The sequence below is a fragment of the Phoca vitulina genome, unplaced genomic scaffold (genome assembly GCF_004348235.1).
Source record: "Phoca vitulina isolate PV1807 unplaced genomic scaffold, GSC_HSeal_1.0 scaffold11, whole genome shotgun sequence".
NCBI lineage: Eukaryota > Metazoa > Chordata > Mammalia > Carnivora > Phocidae > Phoca > Phoca vitulina.
Window position 1 is genome coordinate 5,567,981 of NW_022589714.1, and position 15,835 is coordinate 5,583,815.

Genomic DNA, 15,835 nt, shown 5'->3' on the forward strand with positions numbered 1-15,835 from the left:
TTTATTAACTTCTCTTACTCTTCTCTTACCTCTTCTGAAATCTAATCTTTATTTGAAATGTTTAGTAGTATTATCTATCTTACACATACCACTTTAATTATACAAATTATTTTGTGCATATTACCTCATTTAATCCTAATCACAGTCATATCAGTAAATTATCACCAAGCTATAATTTTTTTAAATTGAGGCTCAGAGAGGTTAAGTAACTTATTCTAGGTCACACAGGTACTAAGTGGTAGAATGGAGTAAAAAATTAATAAACAAATAGCTTCCCCATTTACCTCATTTTTCAGCTACTCATCTTCATTACTCTGCTCTTCCAGGGAAAATTTCTGTGTCCTACACCTTAAATAAGTCTAGTAGTAGTGCTGTCATCCATGTGGGCAGAGCCAGGTTAGAACAAGCTGACCTGGGGCAACTCTTTCACAATATGAGGCGAAATAGCCAAAAAACAGGGTCTTGGTGAGCCAGAAATATGGCCAAGGAAATGTTGCCAAATACAAAACTTCGAGGGCCAGGGGAGAACACAAATGGGAGGTGGGCATCAAAGTGCACAGAACAGAAGAAAGTGCAAAGAAGAGCTCAAAGAGCGTAATGAGTACCTAGAGCTCACCCACTGTGCAGCTGGAGGAGTACTGTTAAAGCAGCTGGACTTGAGAAGTTTGATTTTTGGCTTGGAGAAGTGGAGCTCTAAAGTCCTGTACAGGCCTAGACACAAATTTCCAAATCTTCCTTAGAATTTGGAGCCTCTTTGAGCTTTGAAGCAAAAACATAGATTTGTAGAGAAGAGGAGACTGAGCATTAATGTGGAGTTCTACTATCTTAAATGCCTATTTTTTTTAGATTGAATAAGAAAAAAACACCAAGTAAAGACATAAACTCTATATCCAGTTCATTTAATGGAGTGAGATTTGGAGCAGAAGTTCATAATTAGGGAATCCAAACTATTACTCTTAGCTGCCTTTGAAGATTTCGGTGAAACAAGTTTAATATAGGCCCTGCATCCTTTTTTAGCCTCTACTTCTACCACTAGCATTTTAACTTTCTCTGTGTCTCACATTCAAACTCCTCAGAGAAAGTATCTCCTAGTCTAAGTTGATGACCGTCATCTTTGTTGGCAGAACTTTGAGCTTGACCAACTCAAGGACCACTGCTCAGACCATATATGGACTCACTTTGGACTAGCTGCCCATTCCTCCTTGGGTTATGTTGTATAGACCATGGCCACCTATTTGGGGTTTGGGGGTTTACTTTTAAGATTGTACTTATTTATTTGCCAGAGAGAGAGTGCGCGCACAAGCAGGGGGAGCTGCAGGCAAAGGGAGAAGCAGACTCTCTGATGAGCAAGGATGCCCAATGCAGGACTCAATCCCAGGACTCTGGGATCATGACCTGAGCTGAAGGCAGCCGCTTAAATGACTGAGCCACCCAGGCATCCCCACCTATTTGTTTTTGAAGGTGATTTACACAGGAAGAGTTGTTCTATTAAGCAAAAATTATTCCATCAATGTGTGCCCCAAAAAGTCTCTATTCCCCAAAACTTTGTAAGGGTAGCTGAGGAAGGAGGGAATTGCTTTGTCTAAACTCTAAAATAATTAAAGTTTGTTATTTGTAAATTCTTCCACACTAACACACTAAGATCAACACAAATTCATAAACTTATTAGGTTTCTTTAAAGTTGTATAATTATTTTAAGAGTCTCAGTGGTTTTCATGTGCATGTGTTTTTCATAGCTACCCAACTGAAAAATCCTTGAAGGTAAGAATCACATCTATTTTTTTATCCCTGACAACATCTAAGATTCTGTGTTCACCAAGGGTGTTAAATAAATGTTGCTCAGTGACTGAGTCTAAGGATCTCTGGGTGTTATTGAAAAATTGACTTTAACTGCTTCATTAACTGTCTGTATACACAGAGAGTTGAGATCAGCTGTTTAAAATAACACACAAGAGATCCTTCTGTTCTGTAATGTCAATAAAAAATATTGAAATTAGAGTGATGGGATCCTAAATGTGAGCCATAAAGGAAATTATCTCTGCTCTATGTGTGATCCAAATATTTCTTCTTTCTTTGCAATCTAATAAAATATTTATTAATAAACCAATAGCATGAATTGAAATTTTCTGGGCCCTAAACTAATTTTGATTAGATTAAAGTGACCCAATCCTGTTCCTTGAGATTCTAAAGAAAAGTCAAGCAGGCAAGGATTTTTCTTTTCATCTCAGAGGCTTCCTCCTTTACAGTGAATCAGGCTTGTGTTTGGGATTTTGTTTTTTAGAAAAATGTCAGTGGAAAGCCATTTTAGACTTGCAGCAAACCCACCAATCTCGGTGACTTTAAATCAAGGAATAAACTTGGTTTATGGCAGTAGCTCTCTTGGCCCCAAGCAAGTATATACACCTTGTTCTCAAGCTTTACAGTAATCAGATTTATGAGTAATCAGAAATGTTTTATATATAATATTTTAACTGCAAAGGCACATACATAAAAAATACTCTGTTTTAGCTAAAATTTTTGCTTGGTGACTCTCTCCGTAAAGAGCTGTACAGATTTTTCAGCCTAATTGAAATAGTGACTTTCCCCTATGTTGCAGAAGGTGATTATAACTTCCCCTCTCACCAGAAAAACATGTCATTTGCCTTTAATCTCAGTATCTCAGGATTATCTCAATATCACAACCAATGAATAACATGAGTTTTAGTTTTTCAACATGGAAACAGTTCTTCCACACAAAAGTCAGACACAACATTAGATTTCTTTTTCTGTTCTGCCACATTGGAAAGGGCTTCCTGTCAAAAGCCTTCAGCTTGGAAGTCACAACCTCAACCCACAACTCTTTACACTCGACTCACAGGCAAATAATACAAAAGGAAGGGAAGTGAAAGATAATATATCAAGATACAAACTACAGTCCTATGCAGGAAGCCACCCATACTAGCATTGTTATGTTAACTCTTTACCAATCGTAATATGCCATGTCCTAAGTATAGGACAGGACACACTAGATCATTAGCTCCTTCCTTCAAGCCACAGCTTTATCTACATTTTATAATTTCACTGCCTCACAGTACCTTCCCCTCTGGCAATTAGAGCAAAGACTCATACGCTATAGGCATTGCTTAATAAATAGCCCTTCAAATGCCATTACATAGAACCAAACTAAGCCACCAGCACAGGCATTAGTTTTGATACGGGAAGAGAATGGGAAGAAGATTATGCCAACATTACCCAAACTGTGTTCCCATGTGTTCTACAGAAAGAGAAAAAAAAACATGGTAGTCAACCAGATTCAGGAAAATTCAAATGCTGTACCACTTTCTTGAAAATTTACATCTAATGAGCATAAAAGCTCCAAAGAGTCTTGTAGTGAAAAAACTTGTTCAACTTGATTTAATACCGCTTTCCCAAGTGCGATGGTTAATTTTATGTGTCAACTTGACTGGGCTAAGGGATGTCTAGAAAGCTGATAAAAAAAATTGTTTCTAGGTATGTCTTGAGGGTACCTGCAGAAGAGATCAGCATTTGAATTGGTGAACTCAGTAAAGCAAACTGCCCATCCCAGTGTGTGTGGGCATCATCAAGTCTGCTGAGGGTCCAAATAAAACAAAAAAATAGAGGAAGGGTGAATTTTCTCTCTCTGTTTGAGCTGGGACATCTATCTTCTATCTTCTCTATCTTCTCCTACCCCCGACCATCAGCCCTCCTGGTTCTCTGGCCTTCAGACTCCAACTGATAGTCACACTATCAGTTCCCTCTACCCTCACCCTAGTTCCCCAGGTCTTTGGACTTCAGACTGAATCACACCACCTGCTTTCCTGGTTCTCCAGTTTGCAGACAGCAGATTATAGGATTTCTCAGCCTCCATAATCAAGGGAGCCAATTCCTATAATAAATACAAATTTTTATGTATATGTACACATACATATACATAAACATACTACATATTATACATATGTACATGTGTATATATACATATACATAAACATACCATATATTATACATATATATACATATACATAAAAATATATATATGTGTATATATATGTATCTCCTGTTGGTTCTATTTCTCTGGAGAACCCTAATATACCAAACATATTTGACAACAGAGCCCTTTGCAGAGGATATCTACTGACATTTAGAAGGATATCAGTGTCCTGTGGAACAAAATCTGAGAAATCTTCAGTTGTCTGATTCAAACCAATAAGCTGACTTGAAGAGAAAAAGCACAGGCTTCTGGAGTCAAACAGACCATAATTCTGCCATTATTGGATTCACATGATCTTGTGTAAGCTTCTTATCCTCTCTTAGCCTTAGTTTCCCCAAATTCAAACTAGGCAGCCTTCATATACTGTTGCTATTGTTAAATAAGATAAGATACTATATTACCTGTCATTTTATTTTTTTAAAGATTTTATTTATTTATTTGAGAGAGAGAGAGAGCATGAGTAGGGGGAGCAGCAAGCAGAGGGAGAAGCAGGCTCCCCGCTGAGGAAGGAGCCCGATGCGGGATTCAATCCCAGGACGCTGGGATCATGACCTGAGCTGAAGGCAGATGCTTAACCAACTGGGCCACAAAGGTGCCCCTACCTGTCATTAAAAAAAATTTTTTTTGTTCTTCCCCAAAGGGAAAACTATTCATTCCTCTTAGGAGGATAGAAGGAAAAGGAAAGTAACATAGTAGTTACTGATGGATGTGGGAAAATTAGGATAGATTAGGGATTAGTTCTCTTCTTTTAAAGTTAACTGAAAAAATATAAAATGCATTGAAAATTAAATTAAGCCAGCCATGCTAATAGAAGTACAAGAGTAAAAGCAAAAGAAATGGGAGAGACAAGAAGAGATCCTTTCCTGCCATGAACATGGAACAGTGAACTTCAGAAAATTATGTCTATAGGTCTGCAAATGGACAGAACAATATTCATCTCTGACCTAACTTCTCTGAACATCCTGCACACTTGAGAGCAGGACAGGCTGAATGTCAGGTTTTTGCGACCTAACATTAGGGATTTAGGTCTAATTCATCAACTGCTAAAATCTGGTCTAACCCAGATATTCACTTTCTTTTCTGATGGTACTGGTGTGTAATAACATCTCAGTCCTTGACAAAGCCTGTACCACAGAGAGCGAAAACTTAAAAATACTAAGAGTGGAATGATAGGTTAGAGAAATTTAGTCAACGAAACTTCAACTCCTGCAGTAGACTTGTCAGCATGTTACATAGGGCTTTAATTTAGTAGCTTCCCGACATATGGGCAACAATATGGTCTCAATGGTTCCCTGCTACTGGCATGGCTGAGGAGGAGGAGAAATAATTAGACATCTGACAGGCAAGTGGCTGCTCTCACAGCTCAGCCAAGGCTTTTGCAGAGGGCACTGGATATTTTTAAACCACAGTTCCATTGCTGCTAAAGAAATTGTACATTTTTCTTTTGCTGATGAATAGGCATTGGTTTGTTTCAGAGTCTGATGATAAAGAAGTGATGGAAGTCATAAGCCTAATTCTTTCATCCAGTTTTCTAAGGAAAAGTATATATGCTATCCATCCAAACAGTTTGTTTTTAGCTGTCAGAACCTCCATTCTGCACATTAAATGAGGAACCTAAGGATTCTGTATAAAGCCAGCAAAACAGGCCATAAACAGGTACATGGGAGAGGGTGAGGGCAAGAAATGCTTTTGCCAACCAGACTGTAAAAACTGCTCAAGGTCAATGAATCTATTTTGATTCCCACCCACAATACTGTCACCACTATGACCAATGAGCACAGTACTCAGTATCCAGCAGTAATTCATAAATATTAGCCAATGTGTTGATATTTTTCTAACATGCAGACCCCATAGGCTTGGCCTCTAGAAAAAAGTACAGAGAAAACAAGCAGGACAAAAGTGTCATGCTTCTTTGTGCTGTCTTCATCATACGCAATAGTGCCTGGCAGGAGTTCAACCCACAGGAAGGTTTGATTTGTCTGAGATTAGACACTTTTTTGGAAGTAAACAGCATTTTCTGCAAAGAAGCCACATATAAAAATTTCAGCCAAGTTTTACTTCTTTCTTTATATAACCAAGCATGTGTATGTTTATTTTCAAAAAATTAAATTTCTTGTCTAAAGCTCATCTCTTGTTTATATCCATAGTTATAGACTGAACATCTGTATCCCCCCAAAATTTATATGTTGAAGCCTTAACCCCCAAAACAATGGTATTTGGAGGTAGGATCTTTGGGGGAGCTAATTAGGTTAGGATGAGGTCATGAGGGTGGGGCCCCATGATGGGACTGGTCCCTTATAAAAAGAGCACACTCTCTCTCCATGCACGCACAGCGAGGAAAGGCCATATGAGGACAAAGGGAAAAGGTAGCCATCTGCAAGCCAGGAAGAGAGCTCTCACCAGATCCCAACTATACTGGCACCCTGATCTTGGACTTCCGGCCTTCAAAACTGAGGAAAAAAACATCTGTTGTTTCAGCCACCCAGTCTATGGTATTTTGTTATAGCAGCCCAAGCAGATGAAGACATACAACAAAACAGCAGGGACAAATGTGCTTGAGAGTAGAGCTAGTGGCCATATGGGAAAGGTCAGCAGTGACACAGAGAGGACATACACTTAGAAAACCAGGGTAGGTTTACCTTTGACTTTTTTTTTAAAAGACGAAATTATCAGAACCAGACAGGCTAAGTCTGCCTTGTCAGGGGTCTAGGCATTTCTTCCATGGGAGTTAAAAATTCTATGACAGGAGACCAAACCTAGCCACTGAGGCTGAGAGTGAACAAGCAGATCTCTAACAGCAACCGTGTGAGACAGATGCACATGGACAGCATTTGCAAAGTCAGATCTTAGTTTCCAGACTCATTGGCATTTGATGCTATGGATTCCAAAGTCCAATCAACTTTCAAACTTCTCTGTTGGGAGGGAAGAAGACATTATCATGTAATACTCCCCAAAGCATTCTACTTGTCTTTATAAATTTGCTCTAGAGAGGGGCATTGTATTAGTCAGATTCCGCAAAGAAACAGAACCAATAGGAAAGAGAGACAGAGACAAAGACAGAGACAGAGAGAAAGAGAGATTGTAAGGAATTGCCTCATGCAACTATAGGGGCTGACAAGTCCAAACTCTGTAGAACAGGCGAGTAGGCTGGCAATTCAGTTAAGAGACGCTGTTGCAGTCTTGAGTTCAAAATATGCCAGCAGGGCAGCAGGCAGGAAACTTGGGCAGCATTACTATATTGCAGTCTTGTAGAAATTTGGTTCTTTGGTAAACTTCAGTGTTTACACTGAAGGCCTTTGACTGACTGGATAAGGTCTACCCACATTAAGAAGAGTAATCTATTTTACTCAAGGTCTACTGACTAAATGTGAATCACATCTAAAAATTGTCTGCACAGCAACATCTAGACTGGTGTTTGGCCAAACAACTGAGCACCATAGCCTAGCCAAGTTGACACATAAAAGTAACCATCACGAGCATAAAATGGGAAGTAAAAAGACAAAAACAAATTTCTAAAGCCTTCAAATTTTTCTTCTGTCCTAACCAGCTTATCTTTTTTAAGAATGGGTCTCATCCATTGTCGCATTAAACTACTCATTGAATCAAATATAGTCTATTATATCCCTTGCATTCCCAAGATATCCCTTGCATTTTTACTAAAGTCAACATGCTAGTGCAAGATGAGTTTCTAGGATGCAAGAAATATGGTCAACCCTAAGTCATGAGACATCAAAGGTTAGTAACCTAAGGCAAAGCTGCCCTCCAAAAATAGAGCAACTTGTGAGGGCTGGGATACTGCTTACTTGTCCAACATTTTAACCCCAGAGGCTAGCCCTACACCTGGCTCACAGTTGGTTCTCAGAAATCTTTGTTAAATGAATACCTGAACTAATTAGGGAAGTAAAAGAGATTAACATTATTAAAGGTGCTTCCCACTTTGAGATGACAAAGCCAAGTAGAGGACTGTTGTGTTTCTTAGTTTTTCTACTCCATTGCAAAATAAAATAATTACCTCTGCAAATTGAACAGATACAGACTCTACTCTGGTCCCCATGTCAGTAAAGTCTTGTGGGTATTTTGGAGCTATTAACTTTCATCCCATATTGCAGCACTGAGAATTCAGTAAGCATATTTACTAGCTGTGTAACCTTGGACAATACTAATAACTAACACCAAATATCAAGTACTGTCCTTAGTGTCTATATTTACCCATAACATTCCTCATGAGGTGGGTACTGCTATTTCTCCCCTTTTTACAGAAGAGGAAACTGCAGCACAAATAAATTAAGGAACTTGCTCAAAAGTCAGACCAGTAGTTAGTGGCTCAGTTGGAATTTGAACTCAGTCTGGTTCCAAATACCTCTCTGCCATACTGCAATTTACTTAGCTACTCAGAGCCTCAATGTGTTCATTTACAAAGTAAGAATAATAATTCCTCCCTTGTAGAATTGTTTTAGGATTAGTGCCAATTCAAAGCACAGTGCGTGGGACACAACCCATGGGCCCTGAATAAATAGTGGTGGTATTGACGGGAAGAGTAATAGCAATAGTATCTGTTGCTATTGTCACTGTCATCATTGTCGTGGCTGAGGTAGATTCCCTCTACAATCAAGTCATTTTATAATTGCTACTTAAGTCACAAAATTCAAGGGGACATGTACCTATCTTAGTACACTTAGTTCACAAAATAAATAAAACATATACACTAACAAACATGAATTCTGGGATGCAGAGTTGTCACTTCCAAATTGTCTGCCACGCCACTCATCCTTAACATCAAGTTTTAGACTAAATCTGCAGGAAAACTGTGGTAAATTAATGATGACCAAAAATTCTTTACTACTCCTTCTACTGAAAAACTAACTCTAATTTCCCTCTCCCTGAAACGGGGCTGGCCTTAGTGAACTGTCTGACCAAAAGAATATGAAGGAATTGACATTCTGGAAACTATAAGACTAGGTCATCAAATCCTTTCAGCTTGTGCCAGGGCCACTTGGAATACTTGCTCTAGAAGCCCTGAGCTCCATAGGAAGTCTAACTATCCTGCGTAGCTAAGGCCAGCCTCCCAGCCATCTCCATCAAAGTGGCAGACATATGAACGAAGCCATTTTAGACCCTCTAGATCAGTCCATCTGCCAGCTGAATACCACCAGCTGACCTCAACCAATACCATGAGGAATAGACAAATGACCAGAATCTTAAATTCATGATCAACAAACTAGTGAGATACAATAAAACACTTTTGTTAAGCCACTAAGTTTTGGGGTAGTTTGTTAAATACCAATAGCTAACTAGAACAGAAAGAATTCCAATATATCAAATGAGAAGTTGCACAGCACTATGTCCTGAGAGAGAGTATTTCTTAATTCAGCTGCCATTCAATAGAATCTACATGAGTGATGTTGAGTGGGCAGCACTGGTCAGAGGATATTTTTATTGGAAAAAGGAAATGAATCACGGTTAGTTCATAGGAATAGAATGTGTGATGTCAGTGAATTCAAGGTAATAGTTACAAAGTCACCAAGACCTTGTGAAGATAAAATAAGAGGACAGAAACTGCAGAATGTTTCTTTCCATCATTGCTACCACAAAATTAAAACAAATCATGAACAGAATTAGATCAAATGGAGCAGAGGATCCAACTGATACTAAAATGCATGTGCCATGTAGATGCCCTTAGCAACAAGAACCTCTTAAGTTAACAATATTACAAGAAAGTCATGTAAAATTAAGCTTATAATTAAGGCAGAGCCACATGTGTGTCATTAATTCCACTTTGGGAAAGGGTCTGGAAAGGAGTGAGAGAGCTGTTTTTGCAGTAAACAAAAGGTGAGAACCCGAGGAAAAGAATTTGAGTTATGCATCAGAGGGTTAAACAGGGCCCATGTGCTCCAGAACATTTTATGTGGAAAACCTGTGATATCTCCCTCTCACTGAGAGAAAGAAAATAGACAATGTGACTTACTTTTTGTATTTATAAGGTTTTTTTAATTTTTATTATTGAAGTAGAGTTGACATACAATGTTATATTAGTTTCAGGTGTACAACATGGTGATTTGACAATTCTATTCACTATACAATGCTCACCATGATAAATCACCATCTGTCACCATACAATGCTATTATAATATCATTGACTATACTCCCTATGCTCTACCTTTTAATCCTGTGACTTATTCATTCCATAACTGGAAGCCTGTATCACCCACTCCCCTTCATCCATTTTACCCAACTCCCCACCCCCTTCTCCTCTGGCAACCACCAGTTTGTTCTCTGTACTTATGAATCTGCTTGTGTTTGTTTGTTTTTAGATTCTATATACAAATGAAATCATATGGAATTGTCTTCCTCTATCTGACTTATTTTACTTAGCATAATACCTTCTAAGTCCATCCATGTTCTCAAAAATGGCAAGATCTCATTTTTTATGTCTGAGTAATATTCCATTATATATATACACCACATCTTCTTTACCAATTCACCCATCAATCAACACTTAGGTCACTTCCATATCTTGGCTATCATAAATAATGCTGCTATTGAACATGAAGTTGCCATATATCTTTTCAAAGTAGCATTTTCATTTTCTTTTGGTAAATATCCAGTAGTGGAATTACTGCATCGTATGGTATTTCTACTTCTAATTGAATGTTTTATACATAGACACTACCTGGCGGCTGGATAGAAGGAAATCAGGCATAGTGAGATATACCCACATAGCCTAAAGAAGTTTGCAATTCCTTTACCTAACCTATGCAACACCCTTCAGGGACAATAACAGTATCTTCATTTCTAGAGTTACGAACAGAGCTGTGAAACAACTTACTTGTAGCCATGTGACACTTAAAAGTTTGCAAAACAAGGTTGTTTCTGATTTGTAGGATTTTATTAATCTCTCTCTCCTCCCTATTTTTTCTTTCTTTCTTTCTTTTTTTTTTGGGGGGGGGGGCCAGGAAGTTAAGAGATTGGTATACTATGAAAACCTTTCCAGATATTTCAAAGTAGCCCTAGTTTCCTGTATTTTTAAGTAGCCTCATAACAAGGAAAAAAGAACTGAAACTATCCCAGAGAAAGAAACTAATGAGAACTTTATTCCATGACACTCTATGGTCAATATTTTTATTCCAGGAAATTCCTGCCCGCAGAAAGATTCTGCTGTTGTGTCCAGCTCTTCTTCAAGAGCATCGCTAGGTGGCATCCCAAGGTTAAAAGCTGCTGGAGCAAAATGAAAACATGGATTCTGCTACAATCCAATATCAAATTATACATAATGTCCCAGCAGCATAAAACCTAAAGGAATTCTGAGCCACAAATATTGATTTCTTTTTATTTGCTAAAAAAAGTCAAGTTTAAAGAGATATACAGCTTCAGAAATGTCTTTCTTTTTATCTTTTCTGTTTTTAATAATGAAAGAAATTAAAGATTTTGTTAAATGTAAAGACAGTCAACAATCCTTGAGACACAAACAATTTTCTAAACAATCCATCTTGGAAAACATGTTGCTTCCTACACAATTTAAACACAGGCTTAAGACAACCCAACAAAGAAAGCAGATTTTATTTTATTTTTAAATGTAAAATGATTCAATACCCTGATTTATCTTTGAACTTAAAAATAAATAAATAAGTAAACTGCCAGTGGACAGAGTCACCCCACAGGTAATTTTCTATTTTCTTTTTGATCCATGATCATTGATTACATACTGTCTTATATTGCTTTGTATTTTTTTCTCTCCAACAAGGTTTTGAACTCCTTTAAGCTCAGGGACTATGTTTCCTTTCTTTATCCCCCACTGCATACATAGAGTTCTAGACATACAAGATAATCAATTTATTTCTCTTCATCTGAAATTCACACAAAGGAACATGTTCTATGATACAGTGTATGTTTCCTCAAGCATTATGCAAGATAGAAAGTTGATGAAGAATTATTTTTACAACTATTTGCAAACTTAAACCTTGTTCAAAAATAAGAAATTTATAAAATCACAATTAATATTCTTATCCTAAGAAACAAAAGTTTCAAAAAGATCAAATAGTGAGTATTCCTAATTCCCAGGACAGAGGCCAAAGACTGTTTAAAACTTTATATTAACAAAAATACATTGCTAACAGGGCACCTGGGTGGCTCAGTCAGTTAAGCGGCTGCCTTTGGATCAGGTCATGATCCCAGGGTCCTGGAATTAAATCCCACATCGGGCTCCCTGCTTAGTGGGGAGTTTGTTTCCCCCTCTGCCTCTGTCCCTTCCCCATTCATGCTTGCTCTCTCTCTCAAATGAATAAATAAAATCTTTTTAAAAAAATACATTGCTAACAAAATCAATGGGGAAAAGGTGGAAGGTGAGATACTTATACCCTAATCATGAATGAAAGAATGAGAAATAAATATCCAAAGAGATGTTTGAAAAAGTGTGACCTATATAACATTTTGATGTTTACAAGCATTTTAAATTACTGAATTTGGACTTCCAAGTTAACATGGTGAAAGATTCTACATGGTGATGGAAGCCTGATAAGCTTCTTCTCCTTTTTTTTTTTTTTTTTTTTGATGTCTGATCTTATTTATTTATCACTCTTAGAAAATCTCATTTTTGACTGGACTCAGATTTAGAGGTAAAAGCTCTCAGAGAGGACAGCCTCCATCTCTTGGCAATCTGTTCCTGGTGTTATTGTTTGGCCTCCTTCATTTTTTGGCCAAAAGTTTAGCATATTCTGCAGACTCTTCCTTATTTTTCTTAGTGCGCTGTTTCTTCAAAGCAATACGTCAACGTTTGTGTTGGAGGACACATGTAACAAGACACTGAATCTTGGGTGCTTTGGTTCTAGGTTTCTTACCCTCTTTGTTTAGGGGCTTTCTCACAACATGCTGGCGGACATCATCTTCTTTAGAGAGATTGAAAAGTTTGCGGATTCTGCTGGCTCTTTGGGGCCCCAGGTAATGAGGCACAGTAGTATCAGTGAGTCCAGGAATATCCTTCTCCCCTTTTTTTTACAATGACCAAGTTGAGAACACTGAGATTGGCATCAACAATGCAACCCCAAACAGATTTGCGCTTTCTCTCTCCAGTCCTCCTTGGTCTATGCCAGGAATACCCCTTACTCAGCAGCAGGCACACAAAGCCTTGGGTCAAGGCACCCTGCTTCATGGGGAAGCCTTGTTTGTCACTGCCACCACTGATTTGGACCACGTAACCCTTCCATTCTTCACCCAGAGCATCAGCAGCAACTTCTGTGGCCATACGCTTCTCATAAAAGGTACGAAGTTTGCGTTCATCGTCCACTTCAATGAGTTTCTGGCAGCCAGTAGCTGAGAAACAGATGTTCAGCTTCATCCTGAAGCAGCCTACCGCCTCCAAGGCATCACGAAAAAGAGCTGATATGCTTCTTCTTAACTTCCTAATAAAGTATTCTTGAAGACACAAAAATGTAAAAGGTGGCTTTGAGATCAAATGATAAGAAAAGATCTTGGAAAATCCTGGTGGAATTCCCATTAAATGCATCATCAGTCAAGATGAATTGAGAAATACATTATTGAACCACATATCACCTAATCTACACTCTGAAACAGAAGAAAAGGCCACCCTACCCCCACCAAATCAGTACTAAAGACAAAAATGAGAAGCCTGGAAGGAAGACAAAAAGAATAAAATAATGAGAGAAGACAATACATGTGGAGGGTAGAGGACAAAGAGCCAGCTAAGAATTATAGGTGTTCCAAAAAAAGAAAAAAATAATGGAAGTGTTCAAGAGGACAGTAGAACAATCAAAGTCTACTGAATGATTAGTGGGTCATAGCTGTGACCCTAGGAATTTTATATCCATTCAAGTAATTATTCATTTGTGAGAGCAACAGGAAGACTGTTTCAATTAAATAAGGACTAAGAAATATACTATTGAAGTATGCCCTTTGTTAAATTTAAATAAGACAAGATTCCCACACATTTTTATTTAAATAAGAAATCTGTCATTTTATTTTACCTCCAGCATTTGAAATAAGAGGGAAATAACAATAATCTCCTTCAGATTTCACAGAGATTTCACAAGTTTTATGCCTTTTAGAAAAAGGTGCCATCGGCATCAAAATTATTAACACGGCAACACATTATCAAGTAAAACAACCAATCAAAATTACTGACCTTTCAGAAATTAAAGGTTACCGTCAACAGTAGTTAGCAATAATCTCTGAATCCCAGATACCTTATAAAAATCCTTATCTAAAATTAATTTAAGCAAGAATAGTTTCTGGTTTTCTCTGCAAGTGCAGGGAAAGAAAAAACAAACATTTCCTTCTTATATTGCACTGTCTTCTTTCATCCATAATTAGGAAGGCCTGTGTTACAAGAGTAAATACAGGGATTCCTTTGGTTACCACTGGCAGGAAAAGAAGAGGGCTCGGAAGCTCAAAGCATATAATATGGAACAGAAAAAACAAAATAGCATTATAAGCATCAGAATGTGGAGCATATAAGGCTTTGTATCTCACTTTCTCAAAAACACTAAGAGATTTACTCCAACTATCTGAAGAATGAATCAATCTAGCATGGACTTCTGCATTATAATCCTGGTTTTCTCACTTAAGCAGGTTACTCCCTAAGACTCAATTTCCTCCTCTGTAAAATAAGGATATATAATTGGACCTACAATGTTAGATTCAAATGAGAATCAAATAAGATAGTGCAAGTGAAATATTTAACACAGTGCCTGTTACACAATAAGTGCATAATGATGAACTTTTTAATGTAACAAATTATTACCTAACAATGTATTTGTCACACAGAGAAATATATTTGCATTAGTTATCTATTGCTTCATTACAAATTCCTCCCAAATTTTAGTGGCTTAAAACAAGAAGCATTTATTATTTCACAGGAGTTCCTAAAGGTCAGATCCAGGAGCAACTTTCCTGGCTTCTCCTGGCTCTGCATCTCTTATGAAGTTTCAGTTAAAATGTTGGTTGGGATGCAGACAACTGAAGGTTGACAGGACTGAAGGATCCACTTCCAAGAAGACTCATTCATATGGCTGTTGTCTGGAGGCCTTGGTTCTTCATTGGCAGGAAGCCTCAGTTCCCCACACACATGGGCTTCTGCTCATGACATGTCAGTTAACTTCATCCAGAGTGAGCAATTCAAGAGAAAGAAAGAAAGAAGTCACAGTGCCTTTCATGACCTCGTCTCCAAAGTCCCACATTGCTACTTCTGTTTTCTATTCATTAGAAGCACATCAGAAAGTTCAGAAAGCTCACACTCAAAGGAAAGTGTCTTCCTCTTGAAGAATATCAACTAACTTGTGGAAATATTCAAAACCACCACAATTTTATTTGTGTATCCTATGCATATATCTATAAGAAATAGAAAGCTATAATATAAAAATTCTTTTATATAACTAAAATGTAATTGATACATAACATTTTGTAAGATTAAGGCATATTGATTTGATCTATTTATGTATTGCAATATGACTGCCACCATAGTCTCAGCTAACACCTCCATCTTGTCACATAATTATCATTTCTATTTTGTGGCAAAAACATTTAAGATGTAATCTCTTAGCAACCTTGAAGTGTATAATACAGTATTGTTGACTATAATCACAATGCCGTGCATTAGATCTCCAGAACTTACTCATCTTCTAATTGCAAGTCTGCCCTTTGACCAACATCTCCCTAATTTTCCGACATCCCAGCCCTGCACAATTACCATTCTACTCTTTTTTTGGAAATTCTGGTTATCAGGAAAACCAATAAAATACACAGAATTAAGTAGGAAAAAATGTTTTTAAACACGTTTATAAAATTCAATGCTAAAACTTTCCTGTAAATTAAAGTAGATAATAATATAAAAATGTA

General features: G+C 37.6%; 1 pseudogene; it reads right to left on the reverse strand.

The window, feature by feature from the left end:
- Window positions 1–12,572: 12,572 nt before the first annotated feature.
- On the reverse strand, window positions 12,573–13,330 carry LOC116635830 (annotated as a pseudogene).
- Window positions 13,331–15,835: the final 2,505 nt, after the last annotated feature.